Here is a 22,021-nt window from a genome sequence, read left to right as displayed (position 1 = left end):
TCAGGGAGGTAGGATTCAGTGAGGTGACTCTGGTTCCTGCCCCTCCAGGGCTTGACCTACCATGGGCTGCTGACAGGTGAGTTGATACAGGCAGTGTGAGTGCAGGTGGTCTGTGGGGACATATGAGGATCAAGGAAGTGGCCAGAAAAGCCTTCTCAGAGTGGGCAACATCCAGCCTGATACCTGAAGGCAGCATAGGAATTTCCCAGGGATTATTGGCTGGATTGTGTACCCCACCCAAATTCATATGTTCTATCTCCTAGAACCTGAGAATGGAACTGTATGCGAAGATAAGGCAATTAAATTAAAATTTAATTTTAAATTAAATTTTTTTTTTTAGGATGAGCCCAAATCCAATATTACTGGTGTCCTCAAAGAAGATGAAATTTGGACCCAGATATGTGTGCACACAGAAAAAGACCATCTTGGGGGAGGGGGAGATCATGGAGAAGGCTGCTGTCTGCAAGCCAAGTGGGGAGTTCTCAGAAGAAACCAAACATGTGACAGCTTGATCTCAGACTTTCAGCCTCCAGAGCTGTGAGGAGATGCAACTCTGTTGTTTAAACTGCTCAGTCCATGGTATTTTCTATGGCAAGCCCTAGAAGACTTGTCTACCAAGAGATGGGGAAGGACCTTCTAGACCAACAGAACCAACAAGTCCAGAGTGAGAAAGAGCTTGGCACTGTTAGGAAGCTGGAGGCAGATCTGGGGAGCTGACTGTGGGTCAGTGGGGTGGATTCAGGAGAAAGGAGGGGCTTCCAGAACACAGAAAGGAAGAGAACATTTGGCTGATTCTGGAAAGCAGGAGGGGAGGGAGCAGTGGAGGTCAGCTGACTTCCTGATGGACAGATGTGTCATCCTTCGGACCTTGCTCTGATGGGAGATGGATCAGGTTTTCTCAGCCTGGACACTCTTGACATTTGGGGCCACCTGGCTCTTTTGTGTGGAGAGCTATCCTGTGTAATGTAGGATGTTTGACAACATGCTTGGTCCCTAACTTCCCCCCTGCTTGATGCTAGTAGCATCCTCCCCAACTCAGTTGTGATGACCTAAAGTGTCTCCAGACTTTGCCAAATGACCCCTGGGAGGCACAAAACTGACCTCTCCCATTGAGAACTGCTGAGATAGAGCAGCATTATAATATACATACCTGAAGTCAACAGTTATCAAAGTGTGGTCCCCAGACCAGCAGCAACAGCATCACGTAGGGAAGTGTTAGAAATGCAAATTATTAGGCCACACCCAAAACATTTGGAATCAGGAAGGTAAAGGTGGAGCCCATCCACCTGTGTTTTAACAAGCCTTCCAGCCCATGCTGGTGATTGCCAAGTGGCTAGGCTCCCTCCAGTCTGTTACAAGGACTCACTCCAGAGGGAAAGTGCTTAGATGTTGGTGAGAGGGTTTGAGAGGTCTACTCACTTCAGGAAAAAAGGAGCATATAGCTCAAGCTCAGGTCTTCTAGAAGTGCCTCTTCTCCAGATGGACATCTCAGTCCTTTTGTGACACCCCTACAGGTTCAGGAATGATTAAGACATGGTCCTTACCTTGGGAGTTCAACTCTGTGGCATTTTATTACTGAGCTTTTTTTTCCTGCTGTGATGATGAAGGAACGGACATTTGCTGATTGCTGACTATGTGCCAAAAGTGGTGATGGCCTCTTTCATTATCTACTCATTCTGTACTGCTGTCTGAGCCATATATCATCAGTGACCTCATTTGGCAGATGGAGGATTTTAACTCCCCGGGGAAAAGATCTGGCCAAGAGTCACACAGCTGGCAGGTAAGAGGCACTCAGATGCACAACCACCTGCATCTTTTTGCCTTAGACAATTGAGGCTTCTGTAACAAAATACCATAGACCAGGTGGCATATAAACAACATAAATTTATTTCTCACAGTTCTGGAGGCTGGGAAGTGCACAGTAAGGTGCCAGCAATTTCTATGTCTGGTGGGGGCCAGCTTCCTGGTTCATTGACAATGTCTTCTCAGTGTCAGCACCTGTGGAAGGGGTGAACTGTAGTCTGTCAAGCCCCTTACAAGGTCGCTAATCTCTTCTGTGAGGGCTCCAGCCTCATGAACTGATCACCTCCCAAAGGCCCTGCCTCCTAATACCATCACCTTGGAAATTAATAAATTTGGGGTATTCAGTCCCTAATAATCATGTTGTATATAAATTATAATTTTTTTCATTTTGAAATCTCAACATGATGAGATTTCAATTATCAACATTTATACATCCAACCAGAATGCACCTCAATTTATAAGAGAAACTCTAACTGCCATGAGAAACTTGATTTCCCCAGCACCATAATTGTTGGAGTCTTTAACACTCCTCTGGCAGTGTTGGATAGATCCTCAAAAAAGAAGCTAAGCAAAGAAATTTTAGAATTAAACTTAACCATTCAACATTTGCATCTAATAGACATCTATAGAGCATTTCATCCTAACAAAACTGAATACACATTGTTCTCATCAGCTCATGGATCATCCTCCAAAATTGATCACATCTTAGGTCATAAGTCTAACCTCAGCAAATCTGAAAGAATAGAAATCATTCCTTGTATTTTCTCGGACCATCACGGAATAAAAGTTGAACTCAGTAACAACAGGAATCTCCACACGCATACAAAAACATGGAAACTAAATAACCTCATGCTGAACGATAGCTGGGTCATACACAAGATTAAGAAGGAAATTACCAAATTTTTGGAACAAAACACTAATGAAGAAATGAACTATCAGAACCTCTGGGATACAGCAAAGGCATTTCTAAGAGGAAAATTTGTAGTGTGCAAGCCTTCCTCAAGAGAACGGAAAAAGAGGAAGTTAATAACTTAATGGGTCATCTCAAGCAACTGGAAAAGGAAAAACTTTCCAACCCTAAACCCAGCAGAAGAAAAGAAATAACTAAAATTAGAGCAGAACTAAATGAAATCGAAAACAAAAAAATCATACAACAGATCAACCAAAGAGTTGGTTTTTTGAAAAGGTCAATAAAGTAGATAAACCATTGGCTAACCTAACCGGAAGTAGAAGAGTAAAATCCCTAATTTCATCAATCAGAAATGATAAAGGCCAAATAACAACAGACTCCTCAGAAATTCAACAAATCCTTAATGAATACTACATAAAACTCTACTCTCAGAAGTATGAAAATCTGAAGAAAATAGATCAATACTTGGAAACATGCCACCCTCCTAGACTTAGCAAGAAAGAAGTGGAAATGTTGAACAAGCCTATAACAAGCTCTGAAATAGCATCAACTATAAGAAATCTCCCCAAAAAGAAAAGCCCAGGACCAGATGGCTTCACATCAGATGAAGAGGAACCTTTAAAGAGGAACTAGTACCTATATTACTTGGTCTTTCCCAAAACATAGAAAAAGAAGCAATACTTCCCAACTCATTCTATGAAGCAAATATCACCGTGATACCCAAACCAGGAAAGGACCCAACAAGAAAAGAAAAATTATAGACCAATATCTCTAATGAATATTGATGCAAAAATATTCAGTAAGATCCTAGCAAGCAGAATCCAACAACACATCAAACAAATTATTATTATTATTATTATTATTATTATTTTTTGTAGAGACAGAGTCTCACTTTATGGCCCTCGGTAGAGTGCCGTGGCCTCACACAGCTCACAGCAACCTCCAACTCCTGGGCTTAAGCGATTCTCTTGCCTCAGCCTCCCTAGTAGCTGGAACTACAGGCGCCCGCCACAACGCCCGGCCATTTTTTGGTTGCAGTTTGGCCGGGGCCGGGTTTGAACCCGCCACCCTCGGTATATGGGGCCAGTGCCCTACCGACTGAGCCACAGGTGCCACCCGCACATCAAACAAATTTTACACCATGACCAAGTGGGTTTCATCCCAGGGTCCAAAGGGTGGTTCAATATATGTAAATCCATAAATATAATACATCACATTAACAAAATAAAAAACAAAGACCATATGATTCTCTCAATTGATGCAGAAAAAGCTATTGACAATATCCAGCATCCTCTCTTGATCAGAACACTTAAGAAAATAGGTATAGAAGGACCATTTCTTAAACTGATAGAGGCCATCTACAGCAAATCCACAGCCAATATCATAGTGAATGGAGTAAAATTGAAATCATTTCCACTCAGATCAGGAACCAGGCAAGGATGCCCACTGTCTCCAGTGCTTTTTAACATTGTAATGGAAGACTTAGCCACCACAATCAGGCAAGCGAAGGCAATCAAGGGGATCCAAATAGGACCAGAGGAGATCAAACTGTCACTCTTTCCAGATGATTATATATCTGGAAAACCCCAGGGAATCAACTACAAAACTCCTAGAAGTGATCAAGGAATATAGTAACATCTCAGGATACAAAATTAACACTCATAAATTTGTAGCCTTTATATACACCAACAATAGTCAAGGGGAAAAAACAATCAAGGATTCTATTCCCTTTACAATAGTGCCAAAGAAGATGAAATATCTGGGAGTGAATCTAACTAAGGACATGAAAGATCTCTATATAGAGAACTATGAAACTCTGAGAAAAGAAATAGCTGAAGATGTTAACAAATGGAAAAAATATACCATGCTCATGGCTGGGAAGAATCAACATTGTTAAAATGTCTATACTACCTAAAGCAATTTACAGAATTTAACGCAATCCCTATTAAAGCACCTCTCTCGTATTTTAAAGACCTGGAAAAATTAGTACTTCATTTTATATGGAAACAGAAAAAACCTCGAATAGCCAAGACATTACTCAGAAATAAAAACAAATCAGGAGGAATCATGTGTCCAGACTTCAGACTATATTATAAATCGATAGTGATCAAAACAGCATGGTACTGGCACAAAAATAGAAATGTAGATGTATGGAACAGAATTGAAGACCAAGAGGTGAACCCAGACACCTATCGTCATTTGATTTTCAATAAGCCTCTTAAAAACATAAAGTGGGGGAAAGATTCCCTATTCAATAAGCGGTGCTGGATGAATTGGCTGGCAACCTGTAGAAGACTGAAACTGGATCCACACCTTTCTTTAACAAAAATTGACTCACTGGTTAAAGGACTTAAACTAAAGACATGAAACTATAAATATTGTTAGAGAGAATGCAGGGGAAATGCTTGAGAAAATTGACCTGGGAGAATACTTCATGAGGAAGACACCCCAGGCAATTGAAGCAACATCAAAAATATATTGCTGGGATCTGATTAAATTAAAAAGCTTCTGCACTGCCAAGAACACACTAAGTAAAGCAAATAGACAGCCCTCAGAAAGGGAGAAGATTTTTGCAAGTTATACTACTGACAAAGGTCTAATAACCAGAATCCACAGAGAACTCAAACTTATTACTAAGCAAAAAACGAGTGATCCCATTTCATTGTGGGCAAGAGACATGAACAGAAGCTTTTCTGAAGAAGACAGGCACATGGCCTACTGACACATAAAAAAATGCTCATCATCTTTAATCATCAGAGAAATGCAAACCAAAACTACTCTGAGATACCATCTAACTCCAGTAAGAGTAGCCCACATCACAAAATCCCCAAACAACAGATGTTGGTGTGGATGTGGAGAAAAGGGAATACTTCTGCACTGCTGGTGGGAATGCAAGTTATTACATTCCTTTTGGAAGGAATTTTGGAGAACACTCAGGGATCTAAATGTAGACCTGCGATTTGATCCTGCAATTCCTCTTCTAGGTGTATATCCAAAGGACCAAAAAAATCATTTGCAATAGAGATATTTGCACCAGATTGTTCATTGCAGCTCAATTCATAATTGCCAAGTCATGGAAGAAGCCCAAGTGCCCATCGACCCATGAATGGATTAATAAATTGTGGTATATGTATACCACGGAATATTATGCAGCAGTAAAAAAGAAAAGGAGACTTTACTTCCTTTATGTTTACATGATGGAGCTGGAAAGTATTCTTCTTACTAAAGTATCTCAGGAATGGAAAAAAAAGTATCCATTGTACTCAGCACTACTGTGAAACTAATTTATAATAACTCACACTTGCATATGAAAAATGAAACACAACTTTAGCCTATGATGAAGGAGGGAAGGGGAGGGAGGGGGATGGGACGGGGGTGGGAGGGATAGTAAGAGAGATTAGGGGGACCACAACTATGGAGCACATTGCAAGTACAAGTTGGTTCTATCATGTGTAGAACACAAATGTCCTAATGCTAAATTAGGTAAATGAGGTGAAAGCTATGCTGATTAGTATGATGTAAGCACCCCAATTTGTACAAATAATGAACACACTGAAATTGGCATAAATGTATTTATGATCTATGTATGAAAGACTTAATAAAAATAATGATAATAATAAAGATTCCTGAATGAGACAATGAAAGGGATGAACAAGAGGAAGGTTAGCTATTTTCTTAGAAAGGAAGTCCCAACGTCATCTTGTCTGTTCCTGTCATTACATTTACGTAATTAATATTGTGATGTTTTAAAATGCCATCAGGATTTATCTGAAAGGACTAGAGCTCACCATTTACTGCTTTGTCACCCACTTCAGGCCCATGGGAGACTCCCTTCCTCAGCCCCTTGCAAACAGGGCCAACTGACTCATTCTTAATAAAATCAGAGAGGAGGTTTCATATGTTACTTTTAGGCCAAGGCAGTGGGAAGTCTGCAAATACTTTTATTTCCTCTTCCACTTTGTGACAATCTTGGAGGATACCTTGTGTTGAGATAGTGGGTCTAAAGATTGTAGAAGTCTGATTTCCTGAATTAATTATTAAAGGTGCCATTTGGGGAATTTATTTGTACATGGCAGAAGTTATGAGAGCAAAATAAAGAAATCAAAATGAACTTTGTACTATATGCCATGAGTATTTGTAGTGGTTTATTTCTTTTTTTTTTTTTTTTTTTTGTAGAGACAGAGTCTCACTTTATGGCCCTCGGTAGAGTGCCGTGGCCTCACACAGCTCACAGCAACCTCCAACTCCTGGGCTTAAGCGATTCTCTTGCCTCAGCCTCCCGAGTAGCTGGGACTACAGGCGCCCGCCACAACGCCCGGCTATTTTTTGGTTGCAGTTCAGCCGGGGGCCGGGTTTGAACCCGCCACCCTCGGTATATGGGGCCAGCGCCTTACCGACTGAGCCACAGGCGCCGCCCAGTAGTGATTTATTTCTAAGGTTTTCAAAGACCTAACTTACCTAGAAGATTGTGTTTGTAATTCATAATTATTATAATTTTCATTAAATATATCCTATCAATAGGAGTGATTCAGACATTTTCTAAATTTAATAAAACTTAATTTATTTTTTTATTTTTTATTAAATCATAAACACATAGATCATGTATATATTAATGGATTTATGGGGTACAATGTGCTGATTTAATATAGAATTAGGAACGCTTACATCACACTGGTTGATATATACCTCATCTCATTTACTTAGAGATTGTGCTAAGACATTTATACTTAAAAGTATAATTTATTTAAAACTTAATTTTTTAAATAAATTATACTTTTAATACATAATCAAAGACCCTTTCTATGTAAGGCATACATCAGAGATTTGTGGATTTTGTTCCAATACAACTACAATAAATTAAATATCTCAATAAAAAAATTATAATTAATGCAGCTGTGAAATATGTCATAAAATAAAAGTTTTAGAAATTCTCAACATTGAATAGGACTAGAGGAAAAACTGCACAATGGCAGAAGAAAGGATTTGAGAGGTATATAGTGGCCTATATAATCCAGACTGCAGCCAGCATAGATCCTTTCTCAGAGGCAAATAAGTATATTTGATGAGTATTTGGAGAAGACTGAAAGCAGAAAAGGCCAATTGTCAGAATCAGAAGTGAACGTTTTTGTAGGAATGGAGTGGAGTCTTCCAGAGAGGATGCAAAAAGACACTCAGAGCTAGGAAGGAAGTCTCGCATGGCACCATGAGGCTCTCTGAGACTGCAGCACAATCCAAGTCTCTGAATTCAGGGAACTTTGCAACCACTGCCTCAGTCAGGGTGTGTCTAACAAAACATGGGACAAGAAAATACTGCTCTGCAGCTGGACATAAATCTGGTCTAACAGGACTGGTGATTCTTGGTATCAGATATAACACTGCGTTACAAGGCACAGTGGCACAATAAAGGGAAAGCCCCATAATTCAATGTGATGACTGAAATGTCAGAAGAAGAGGCACCTGTGTCCATATCGGTTGTGTTAATGTGGGTAGACCTGTAACAGGACATTGTCAAGAAAAGAGCAAAGCTTACAGGATGCTGGCCAGGGAAGGAGACCTCAAACATGAGAACAAAATGCCAAGATCACAGCCATGGGCAGTAATAATTATAAAAGCGGGATTTCATTTGTGCTAGCAGATGCTCAACAAACATATGTTGGCTATGAACAATCAATGTGTTACTGCATTTAATTCTTATAACACCCCTGAGAGTTAGGAATAATCCCCATCCTATGGATGAATTGTATGCAGACAGAAGGCAGAAGCGCTGGCACAAAGATGTCTGCTTTCAAACCTTCAGTTGCAAACACTACATTCTTCCTGGATTTCCTCCAGTGTTCAACATAAATGCTTTGGACACAGTAGGCAGTGGATATGTGTGGAATAAGTTCATCACTGTGTGATTTTTATGAGATGATTATGTGATTTCACCTTAGGAGCTCTTGCTCGTCAGATGTCCACACATGTGCTTTGTTTGGCTCACGGAATATCAGCTTATATCATGTTTTCTATTTACATTGCCACAATTTAAATATTGGAATACTCCACATAAAAATTCAGGTTTCCTTTGTCTCTGGAAAGACTGGGAAATCTTGCAATGTCAGGTCCCCTTGGCAACCATCTGGTGAAGCTGACAACATCTGCAGTCTGATTTGTAGCACTCCCCACCAATTTCTATTGCCTCTCTGATTCTGAGTCCAAATACTCCATGGCACTTATAATTGCATTAGGTTTATTTTCCTTTGGGGATAATTAAGAAAAAGGTGAAATATTAATTACATCCATCAGTATCAAAAGCAGGAAAACCAAATATAGACTTGAGAGGACCATATATTTCAAGAAAATTTGGAATTGTGGAATTGAAAAATATTCTGTTTAATATACAAATACAGTGTGTCCATGTCAAAAACATACATCTTAGGGAGGTGCCTGTGGCTCAAAGGAGTAGAGGGCTGGCCCCATATACCAGAGGTGGTGGGTTCAAACCTGGCCCCGGCCAAAAACTGCAAAAAAATAAAAATAATAATTAAAAAAAAATACATCTTAGGACACCCAGCCTGCTTCACTGACTTTCATTTCCATCATCATCACTGTATCGATTTGATTTTTCAGACACTGGTTCAGATAAGCAATTTTAATAGCCCAATATCAGTGAGAGGTCTTGTCAATATAAGGTCTGGTCCACTTGTGAGTAATTAGGGAGGTCTATTGCCACTAAGAACCAGTCATTTGGTTGTGCTGTATGTTAATTTATGGACTCATAAGCATGTCAGGATTTATATCTTTAAACTGCCAATTTTACCTTCCTTTTATAGCACAGATGTCTATAGTAATAGAGTGATAATAAGAATTCAAAACCTGTTACTCTATACTGAGCTACCTACCATGATCCAAGGTATTTGATGAATGATGAACTTATGCTATATTGTTTATTTTAATTATCACAATCTTTCTGTAATATATTATTTAATCCATAATTTTTCAATTAGGTAGTTGATGATAGAATGTAAACTTGGTTCTAAGTCCACAGCCCATTTTCTTTCCACTATGTTATACTGCTTTGATTTTCTATGACTGTAATATGGCTAACTCTGTTCTTTTCTCTCTTAAACTCTTTTTCCCGCTATTTATTTGCTGACTTTTAAAATTTATAGCCTTTGCCATTTAAGAGATTACAAGCAAAGTAACTTGGATTTTTGAGACAGATTTTATAAGGAGTTTTTGCTTTTTAATAAAGAATTATATCTCATTTATACTTATTTTTATAACTGATATACATGTATTCACTCTTTTTATTTATTTTATGCTTCTCCATAGTGGAACATATCAGAATTCTGTACACAATAGATAATCAATTAACATTTGTGAACACAAGGAAGTGCTCAGTATGTATTGAGAGAGGGGGTTTTAAATTAAACAAAAGTGGGTCATTCACTTCAGCTTCCAGGAACTGTAAGATGAGATAGCCTGAGGTTTTCATCTTTTTCTCTTTTTTTTGCTCTTTTAAAGAGAGTGAAGTGGTTTCCTCTCCAGAAATTGTAATAAATAAAGTAAATATTCTGGGAATATTACAATGTTACACAAGTAGTTACCTTTGCATATTTATAGCCAAATCACATTAAGTTTCATTAAAACTGGAATCTGTGATATGTTGGAATGGAAGCTGGAGGAAGCTTATCAAATCAGCAATGAAAAAGAGGTTGCAAAGTGCATGCTATTCCCTCTTATAAGCACTTTAGAAGCATCTATCAGCAGAACACTATTATAGGAGAGTATTTATCTAATACATGTCACTGGAAAAGCAGACCATCTCTCTGGGATTCTTCCTGGCGAAATGAGCTGGTAAGAAGTATCAAATCCACACTGCTGGATGCTGCTCTCCTTCCAGGCTGGACTCTCCACGTCCAAGGAAACAAGCAAATGCTGTCAACAAATAAGAAATAAAATGTACCAAGATACAGTAGAAAAACATTGACCCAACTCAAATCAGCTTCTGGGTCCATTTCCAGAAAGTTACTCTTTATAGCTATGTAAAAGTTGTTGCCCTCTAATTTCACACTATAAAGTGAGTTCTATACTACGGACTTCCTGATATCATTGTGACAGGTGCCCTGACACATGGGGGGGAAAGCATATTCAAAAAGAAACCGCCTCTTAGGCTGAGATTTCCAGAAGTTTCTTAGAGAAATGAGATTTATGTGAGGTTTTTCTCCTCAGGGGGAAAATATAGAAAGGAACATTTTGACTTTAAGGGAAGGATTTGATGACACATGTTAACACAGGGACCTTGAACATTCTCCCTAGAACTTGAAAAGTCATGGCTATTGTTCATCTCCTCTGCAAGATGAGGCACCAGCAAAATACTCCCACTCCACCGAAGCTTGTATTTGGCGTTTTCAACTCTCGGCCTTCATTCTGTCCTTCTGGCTAGACTCATACTCTGTGGAACTCTCTTGGAACACTCCTCCACCTTAACTGTAGGTTCATACTCTCAGGTAAAGTCCAATCTCTACTTTCTTCCCACCAAGCTCCTTAGAAGGGTTGACTGCTCCCTGTTCCCCTTTGCTCACCTTATCTCACTCCCCTCTGCTTTTTACCTACAGCCCCTCTACAGGCACCACTGTTACCAGAAGTTGACAGTAAAAGCCAATGGAAAACCCATTGATTCATTCAACAGCTACTTAGTGAACATTCCATTGCAACAGTGTTTGGTCCACGTTCTGGGACAGGTGTTTGAATAAAAGGTGGCTCATGCCTGTAATACTAGCACTCTAGGAAGCCAAGGCAGGTGGATTGCCCTGAGCTCAGAGGTTCGAGACCAGCCTGAGCCAGAGTGAGATGCCATCTCCACCAAAAAAAAAAAAAAGCTGAGCATTGTGCCAGGTGTCTGTAGTCCCAGCTACTTGGGAGGCTGAGGCAAGAGAATCACTTAAGCCCAAGAGTTGGAGATTGCTGTGAGCTATGATGCCAAGAGCTATGATGCCACAGCACTCTACCAAGAGCCACAAAGTGAGACTCTGTCTCAATAAAAAATAATAAATAAATAAATAAAAGAAAATTAAAAAAAAATCTTCAAGCTAAGACAATTGAAAGCTAATTTAAAGTAAAATTTAAAAAAAGAAGAAGAAGAAGAAGACAGCCGACTGGAGCCAGCTTTCCACAGAGGCTCCAGTCCAGAAGGAAAGTTAAAGGACAGAAGTTTCTCAAGGAAGCTGATGTTTTGGAGCTGAGCCAAGAGAGAAGATTGAAGACCGCACATCACACCTGCCAAGGCAAGCTGCAACCCCAAGGAAAGAAACAATAGGTACAAAACCATTGCCACATGGACGGGAGTTCACCCCCAATGAAAACAGCTCAAAGTGAATTTTCTACAAACAAGCGAGCAGAGTTTAGATCTCCTCCTATTTTATCCCACAGGTGAGAGCTGCTAAAAAACAGATCTCCTTTCCCAGAGAGACCTCACCTGGATGCCCTAGCATTCTCCCGCCAGACATAAAACTGAACATATATTCTACCCCCACCCCAAGGTCTGGAAGCCTGCCTTCTGCGGAGCCCAGATTCTTGAGCAATTTCTGGAGAGGTACAGGCAAGGCGTGGGCTGCTACAAGTCTGTGCTGAATCAGTGGCATGGGCGTAAGGTGGGGACTGTGAAGCGAGGGAGCCAAGTGGCAGAAGGAGAAATGGGGCCCCACAGCAGAGCGCAGTGGTGGTGGTAGGAACAATAAGCCTCACACCCCATGTGTATTTTGGAGAAACACTTCCTGTCTGTCAAGCAATCAGAGGAAACTGGACCTCTACTCTGTGGGCAGTCACAGGTGGAGCATATCTGGGACAGAAATGCAGGCCCCATGAGAAAGGGGCATGTCTGCGACAGTACCTGTCTGGGTGGGGCATGGCAGGGACTGAGACAAGAATATGCATGCACAGAGGTATTGAATCCTCCTGGGTGGGGTTGAATCATAATTGCTGCTGTTGAGAGTCCAAGATGAATCCAGCTCCCAGTGAAGCTTAGCCAGGACAAGGGTGCACACGGCACTGGCACCAGCCCAAGGCAGGACAAGAACTGAGAGCCCTTTGTGAGCTCCAATTGCACCTGTCCCAACACAGAATGCAGGGGAGAAAGAGACACTAGCTCCTCAAGAATGGACTTGGAAGTGAGGCAGCAAAGGGCAGAGCTGAGTCACAGCTTCTATGAACTCTTGCAGTGGAGCACAGTGAGACAGAATCACAAATTCTGAGAATCACAAATTCTGGGGCAGGGTCAGAACTGAGTGCTATCCCCAGCTTCCACTGAGCACCCAAGGTAGTCAGGCTTAACTCTCCCTGCCGGCTGGTGGCAGAGAGTGGTGGCCTGGCCGAAGAGGCATAGATCTCCCTGTGAGATCTCCCTCTGGTAGGCACAAACCCCTGTTGCATTCACTCATTGGAGGGAACTGGGCCAGAGCCCCATGGGGTTACCAGTGACTGGGTGTGACAGAGGTGCAAGGTAGAGAAAGAGACACCAGATTCCCCAGACTAACTCATCTTAGTTGGGCCTTTCTAACTCCATAGAGCATCCAAGTAAGCCACACTTGAGCTGCCAGTAGACCTCTGCCAGCTGGAGGCCTTTTGAACTCAACCACTTGAGAGTGGGTACTGACCAGGCCAATTGGTTTAGAACTCTTGACCTGGGCTAATCACCCAAGGACTTTTCAAGGTAGAACTCTGGTTGTGTTATAGTGGGAAGGTTTGACTTTCCTCTTTCCTACCCAAACAGCAAAAAATAATCATGGGGCAGAATCGATGAAAAAACTATGGCAGCATGAATAATCAGAGTAGATCAACCCCCCGCCCCCCCAAGGAACGACAAGAATGACACAGCAGAAGATCTCATTCATAAACAAATGGCTGAGATGTCAGAAATCAAGTTTGGAATTTGGATGGCAAATAAGATTAACAGAATGGAAATAAAGCTGGAATTAGAAATTCCAGGAATAATTCAAAGTTGTCAATGAAAGAATCAAAGAAGTCAATGAATTCAAAAACAAAATCACCAAAGATTTTGACACATTGGAAAAGAATTTGCAGCCCTCCAAGATATGAAAAATATAGTAAAATCCCTCAGTAACAGAATGGAGTAGGCAGAAGAAAGGATTTCTGACATTGAAGACAGAGCTTTAAAATGCTTCCAAACAGGGCAGCGCCTGTGGCTCAGTGAGTAGGGCGCTGGCCCCATATGCCGAGGGTGGCAGGTTCAGGCCCAGCCCCGGCCAAACTGCAACAAAAAAATAGCCGGGTGCTGTGGTGGGCGCCTGTAGTCCCAGCTACTCGGGAGGCTGAGGCAAGAGAATCGCTTAAGCCCAGGAGCTGGAGGTTGCTGTGAGCTGTGTGATGCCACGGCACTCTACCAAGGGCCATAAAGTGAGACTCTGTCTCTACAAAAAAAAAAAAAAAAAAAAAAATGCTTCCAAACACTAAAAGAGGAAGAGAAGTGGAGAACAGAAATGGATCATTGTCTCAGAGAGCTGTGGGAGAACTCCAAAAACGTTTGCCTTATAGGAATTCCTAAAGGTGACAAGGTTGTTCTGAAAGGCTCAGATGCTCTACTCCAAGAGATAATCAAGGAGAACTTCCCAAAAATGGCAAGAGACACTTAAATTCAGATAGCAGACAGTTTCAGAACCTCAGCACGACTCAATCCAAATAAAACATCTCCCAGACACGTTATATTTAACTTTGCCAAAGTTAATATGAAGGAGAAAATTATGCAAGCAGCCAGATGTAAGAAAACCATAACCTACAAGGGGAAGAATATAAGAATGACTGCAGATCTTTCTGTTGAAACTTTTCAAGCCAGTAGAGGATGGTCATCGACCTTCAGCCTCCTAAAACAAGACAACTTTCAACCCAGGATCCTGTATCCAGCTAAACTGAGTTTCATTTATGATAGAGAAATTAAATACTTTAATGACATTCACATGTTGAAGAAATTTTCCATAACTAAACCAGCTCTCCAGGATATTCTCAGACCCATCCTCCACAATGACCAGCACAATGCTCTACCACCACAGTAAACTCACTCAGAAATTTTTGATCAAATTCCAACTTCCACAGTGGCAAAAGGATTAAAAATGTCCACTGGACTTTTGAAAAACTCAATACCCAAAATACTACCAGGCTTAGCAATACTCTCAATGTGAATGGCTGAAATTGTACTATAAAGAGGCACAGTTTGACTGACTGGATACAAAAACTCAGGCCAGATATCTGCTGCATACAAGAATCTCATCTTACCTTAAAAGATAAATATTGACTCAGGGTGAAGGGATGAACATTTATAATTCAGGCAAATGGATCAGAAAAAAGCAGGTGTTGCAATTTTATTTGCAGATACAATAGTCTTTAAACCAACAAAAGTAAAGAAAAATAAAGACGGTCACTTCATATTTGTTAAGAGAAACACTCAACATGATGAGATTTCAATTTATGCACCCAACCAGAATTCACCTCAATTTATTGGACAGACCCTAATATACATGAGCAACATGATATCCTCCAGCACCATAATAGTTGGAGATTTTAACTATCTGGTGTGTTGGATAGATCCTCCAATAAGGAGCTAAGCAAAGAAATTTTAGACTCAAACTTAACTATTCAACAATTGGATTTAACAGACATCTACAGAACATTTAGTTCCAACAAAACTGAATACACATTATTCTCATCAGCCCATGGAACATCCTTCAAAATTGATCACATCTTAGGTCACAAGTCTAACTTCAGCAAGTTTAAAAGAATAGAAATTATTCCTTATATCTTCTCAGACCATCATGAAATAAAAGTTGAACTCAGTAACAACAGGAATCTGTATACTTATACAAAAACTTGGAAACTAAATAACTTTATGCTGAATGATAGCTGGGTCATAGATGAGATTAAGAAGAAAATTACCAAATTTGGGGAACAAAATGATAATGAAGACACAAATTACCAGAACCTCTGGAATAGTGCAAAGGCAGTCCTAAGAGGAAAATTTATAGCGTTGCAAGCCTTCCTCAGGATAATGGAAAGAGAGGAAGTCAACAACTTAATGAGACATCTCAAACAAAGGAAGACCATTCCAATCCCAAACCCAGGAGAAGAAAAGAAATAATAAAAATTAGAGCAGAAGTAAATGAAATTGAAAACACAGATCAATATATCAGACAGATCATTATATCAAAAAGTTGGTTTTTTGAGGTCAAGAAAATAGATAATCCTTTGGCTAACCTAATCAGAAACAAAAGAGTAAAATCTCTAATTTCATCAATCAGAAATGGTAAAGATGAAATACAACAGACTCCTCAGAAATTCAAAAAATCCTTAATGACTATTATAAAAAAAACCCTCTATTCTCAGAAATATGAAAATCTGAAGGAAATAGACCAATACTTGGAAGCATGCCACCTTCCTAGACTTACCCAGAGAGAAGTGGAAATGTTGAACAGGCCTATGTCAAGTTCTGAAATAGCATCAATTATGAAATCTCCCCCCAAAGAAAAGTCCAGGACCAGATGGCTTCACATCAGAATTCTACCAAACCTTAAAAGAGGAACTAGTACCTATATTACTTAACCTTTTCCAAAACATAGAAAAAGAAGGAATACATCCCAATACATTCTATGAAGCAAACATCACCCTGATCCCCAAACCAGGAAAAGACCCAACAAGAAAAGAAAATTATAGACCAATATGTCTAATGCAAAAATATTCAATAAGATCCTAACAAACAGAATCCAGCAACACATCAAACAAATTATACACCATGACCAGGTGGGTTTTATTCCAGGGTCTCAAGGCTGGTTCAATATATGTAAATCTATAAATACAATACATCACATTAACAAAGTAAAAAACAAAGACCATATGATTCTCTCAATTGATGCAGAAAAAGCTTTTGATAATATCCAGCATCCTTTCATGATCAGAACACTTAAAAAAAATAGGTATAGAAGGGACATATCTTAAAATGATAGAGGCCATCTACAGCAAACCCACAGCCAATATTACATTGAATGGAGTATGACAACATTTCCATTCAGATCAGGAACCAGGCAAGGTTGCCCACTGTATCCACTGCTTTTTAAACATTGTAATGGAAGTATTAGCCATCGTGATCAGGCAAGAAAAAGCAATCAAGGGTATCCATGTAGGGTCAGAGGAGATCAAACTTCCACTCTTCGCAGAAAATATGATTGTATACCTGGAAAACCCCCAAGGACTCAACTACAAAACTCTTAGAAGTGATCAAGCAATACAGCAGCATCTCAGGATACAAAATCAATATTCACAAATCAGTAACATTTGTCTATACCAACAATAGTCAAGGTGAAAAAACACTCAAGGACTCTATTCCTTTTACTTGCAGTGCCAAAGAAGATGAAATATTTGGGAGAGTACTTAACAAAGGACGTGAAAGATCTCTATAAAGAGAACTATGAAACTCGGAGAGAAGAAATAGCTGAAGATGTTAACAAATGGAAAAACATACCATGCTCATGGCTGGGAAGAATCAACATTGGTAAAATGTCCATACTACCCAAAGCAATATACAATTTTAATGCAATCCCTATTAAAGCACCTCTGTCATACTTTAAAAATCTGGAAAAATTATTACTTCATTTTGTATGAAAACAGAATAAAGCTTGAATAGCCAAACTCAGAAACAAAACAAATCAGGAGGAACCACAATACCAGACTTCAGACTATACTATAAATTGACAGTGATCAAAACAGCATGGCACTGGCACAAAAAAGGATAGGTAGATGTATGGAAGAGAATTGAGAATCAAGAGATGAACCTAGATACTTATTGCCATCTGATCTTTGATAAGCCTATCAAAAATATAAATTGGGGGAAAGATTCCCTATTCAACAAATGGTGCTGGGTGAATTGGCTGGTGACTTGTAGAAGACTGAAACTGGACCCACGCCTTTCACCTCTAAAAAAAATTGACTTTCACTGGATAAAGACTTAAACTTAGGACATGAAACTATAAAGATTCTTGGAGATAGTGCAGGAGAAACACTTGAAGAAATTGGCCTGGTAGAAAATTTTATGAGGACCCCTGGAGCAATTGAAGCAACACCAAAAATACATTACTGGGATCTGATCAAACTAAAAAGCTTCTGCACTGCCAACAATACAGTAAGTAAAGCAAGTAGACATCCCTCAGAATGGGAGAGGATATTTTCAGGTTATGTTTCTGACAAGGATCTGATAACCAGAATCCGCAGAGAACTCAAACTTCTTAATAAGAAAAGAACAAGTGATCCTATTTCATTGTGGGCAAGAGACTTGAACAGAAGCTTCTCTGACAAAGACAGGCACATGGTCTACAGACATATGAAAAAATGCTTATCATCTTTAATCATCAGAGAAATGCATATCAAAACCACTTTGAGATATCATCTATTACCAGTAAGAGTAGCCCACATAACAAAATCCCAAAACTATAGATGTTGGCATGGATGTGGAGAAAAGTGAACACTTCTGCATTGCTGGTGGGAATGTAAATTAATGTGTTCCTTTTGGAAAGAAGTTTGGAGAACACTCAGGGATCTAAAAGTAGATCTGCTATTTGTTTGATCCTGCAGTTCCTCTATTAGGTATATATCCAAAAGATCAAAAATCACTTTGCAAGAAAGATATTTGCACCAGATTGTTTATTGCAGCTCAATTCATAATTGCCAAGTCATGAAAGAAGCCCAAGTGCCCAATAACCCACGAATGGATTAGTAAGTTGTGGTATACGTATACCGTCAATACTATGCAGCCTTAAAAAAAGATGGAGACTTTACCTCTTTCATGTTTACATGGATGAAGCTGGAACATATTCTTCTTAGTAAAGTATCTCAAGTATGGAAGAAAAAGTATTCAATTACTCAGTACATTTATGAAACCAATTAATAATTACTCACACTTTCCTATGAAAGATAGATCACAACTATAGCCCAGGATGAAGGAGAGAAATGGAGAGGGGTGGGGATGGAGGCTTAAGAGAGGGAGGGTAAATGGTGGGACCACACCTACGGAGCACATTGCAGGGTACAAATCAATGTCTTAACACAATAATTAAGTAATTGAGGTGAAAGCTATGTTGATTAGTTTGATGTAGCAGTCCAAATTGTATAAAAAATCAACACATTTTACCTCACAACTGCATAAATGTATTCCTGATCTATGTGTATATGACTTAATAAAAGGAAAACAAATATTTTTAAATAAATAAAGTTTTATTGGAATAATAATAATAATAAAAAGAAAGAGGCAAAGACCCTGCCCTCATGCAGTGAGGAGAGGAGAGCAGTGAGGTAGAAAGTTGTCTTTTTTTTTTTTACATTCTTTCTGCAGGACCTCTCCTTCCCAAAACAATTTCTTGCTGTGTGCCTTTGGACGGGCAAGTTTTCAATACGTCACTCCCCTCCTCTGTAAAATGCAGATGACCACATCTACCTGGGGGGCAGGTTACTGGAAAGGCCCAGGGAACCCCTGCGTGGCCGGTGCCTGGCACACACAAGGGAAAGAAATGCCAGCCCCAGTTCCTAATGTCTTTTCCTTTACCCCACAAGATGTGTAATTACAAAGTGTGTAACTTTGTATTGGTTATGCTTGTAATTATAAAGTAACTTTCAGAATAATATATGCAAAGGAATTAAATTGCCTGCAGCTCAACATGCATTTTTTTTAACTTCCAATTTTACGGTCTAAACTGGCTCTCTAATTTACAGACTTGTAATCATCACTTTCTGCCTGTCAATGCCTCTGCTTGTTTAGCCAAGAACTTACAAACCTTAATAGCCTGGCCTGAGGTCCTGTTCTTCACATCCTGGTTTGCTCTCTTTCTCTCAGTTAACCCCCTTCTCTCTCACTCTCCCTCTCTCTGTCTCTCTCAACTTTCGATTTTTATAATAATTCCAAACCTATAGAAAAGGTACAAGATGAGCGCAAGGAAATCTCAATACTGTTCATCCACTTTCACCAATTAATCAATATTTTGCCTCATTTACTTTATCATTCTACCTATATCATTTTTTCCTGAAACGTTTGAGAAGTTGGATATACCCTATCTCTTGATCATTAATTTTGATGTGTATTTCATAAACACGGTATAAGTATCATATCTGAGAAAGTTAACATTGAGGTATTCATGATACTACCATGAAATTCATAGTTTATATCCAAATGTTGTCAGTTTTCCCAGAAGTGACTCTTAAGCTGCCCCACCCACTTCATTCCCCGCATCAGTCCAGAACCATACCTAGCCTTTCGTGGCTGTGTTCTGGTCATCTTTCATCTAGAATGCTCTTAAGCCTTTTCTTGTTTTTTCTTAACCTCGATACTTCTAAAGAGTACTGGTTGGTTATTTTGTAGAATGTTCCTCAAAATCATCTGGTTAATGTAGCGTCTATCAGCATTCTTCACTGTAAAACGAAGACTATCCCTTTGTAATTAATAAATCTGTGCTCATGTAATAATGTGTACATATCCTGTCCCTTAATCAAACGTTCACAGCATGGTTTAACATTCATCGATGCTTTTCTAAATCCATTAATCCTTATGTGCCATGAATCCCCAACAATAAAAAAAAAAAACTTCTGTGGTTACCAGTTGCCATTTTACCATAGGAAGGACTTTCCTCCCCTCTGCATTTACTTTCTCATTTATCATTCATATCACTAAAACTCATAGATTCTTATTTTAGTTAATGAGGTATAGCGCACGATTGTTATTTATTTCTGTACTCAGACTGCACCAGACGAAGCCAGTGGGAACCCCTCCAGGTTGAGGCTGTGTCCTTTTCATATATCCACATTGATCTCGACTTTCTGACACACAAAAAGAGATCCAGGCTCACCTTCTCGTCTCCCTTCTCCAGCTCTGAATTTGGCCTTTTCTCCAAGGAATCGCAAATTCCTTCAGCAGAGACCGATATTTAGAAATAGGGACTGGGTCTAAAGGCACTTGTTACTATGTTATTGCTTCTAGACGCTCCCAGAGGATAGAGCTAATAGGATGTCCAATTTTTTTTTGTTTTTCTCTGCCACACACTGGAAGAATAATAGCTGTCTTGGGCCACACATTAAATACACAAACACTAATGAAAGCTGACCAGCAACAAAAGGGCCCATTCATACTTTTCATGATATCCGACACCACAGATAAGTTAAAAAAAGTCCCCTACAAAATCAGCATCTGACCCATGGGCCTCAAGCTGGAGGACAGCCCCGCATGACTAAATGTCTGATGTATGTCTATACACACAGACACATTCATGCACACACAAACACACACATACACACACACCTATATTTAAAACCATAAATTTATACTGATACCTTTAATTCCAATCCAACAGCACAGAAAACATTCTAGTTTTTCCCCTTTCTATATTTGTAACTGCCTTTTCTAACAGCGAGAAACCTGGATCTCATTATCTTCAAAATATTTGCTCTCATGTTCTCTTTGGCAGCACATATACAAAATATTTACTCTTTTGCTGAAGCCCAGGATACACAAAATGCAGTTTCAGAATTGATTCCATTCCACTGCATTCCACTGTGAAAAGCAAACCAATTTACTAGCGTTTGAATTTCGTTTTTAATTCTTTTTTGAGGTAAAAAGTACATAAAATGAAACACATAAATCTTAAATGTATAATTCACGAGTTTTAGAAAATGCATATGTCTGTGTAAATCACAATCTTGTCAATATAGAAAGCAGCATTTCTATCACTCCAAAAAGTTCCCTTACACCCAGATCCCAGTCAATTCTCCACAAGGGACAACTATCTTTCTGATGTTTTCCACTGTATCCAAGTTTTATCTGTTTTAAAATTTTATGTAAATGGAATCATGCAGTAAGCTCTCCTCTGTGTCTGCCTTCTTTCACCCAATGCGCTAAACACACTAAATGATTTATCCATGTTGTCACATATATAAATAGTTTATTCCTGTTTGTTTCTGAGTTGTTACTGTGTTGTATAAATATGCTACCAATTGCTTATACATATTTTTTCCATTAATGACTATTAGGGTTGTTTTCAATCTGGGCTACTATAAAAAAGCTGTTATCAGCATTCTTATACAGGCTTTTTTCATTTCTGGACATATTTTTTCATTTCTGGACATATATTTTCATTTCTCTATTGTAGATAGCTAGGTTATTGGAAAGAAGCTGCCAATTCTTTTTCCAATGTCGTTGTACCATTTACACACCCACCAGCAATGGAGGAATGTTCTGGTTGCTCCACATCCTTGCTAACATCAGGTGCCATCCGTCTATTAGTTTCG

Source organism: Nycticebus coucang, chromosome 12, assembly GCF_027406575.1.
Source record: "Nycticebus coucang isolate mNycCou1 chromosome 12, mNycCou1.pri, whole genome shotgun sequence".
In the NCBI taxonomy this organism is placed as follows: Eukaryota; Metazoa; Chordata; class Mammalia; order Primates; family Lorisidae; genus Nycticebus; species Nycticebus coucang.
This window is presented reverse-complemented; position numbering follows the sequence as displayed.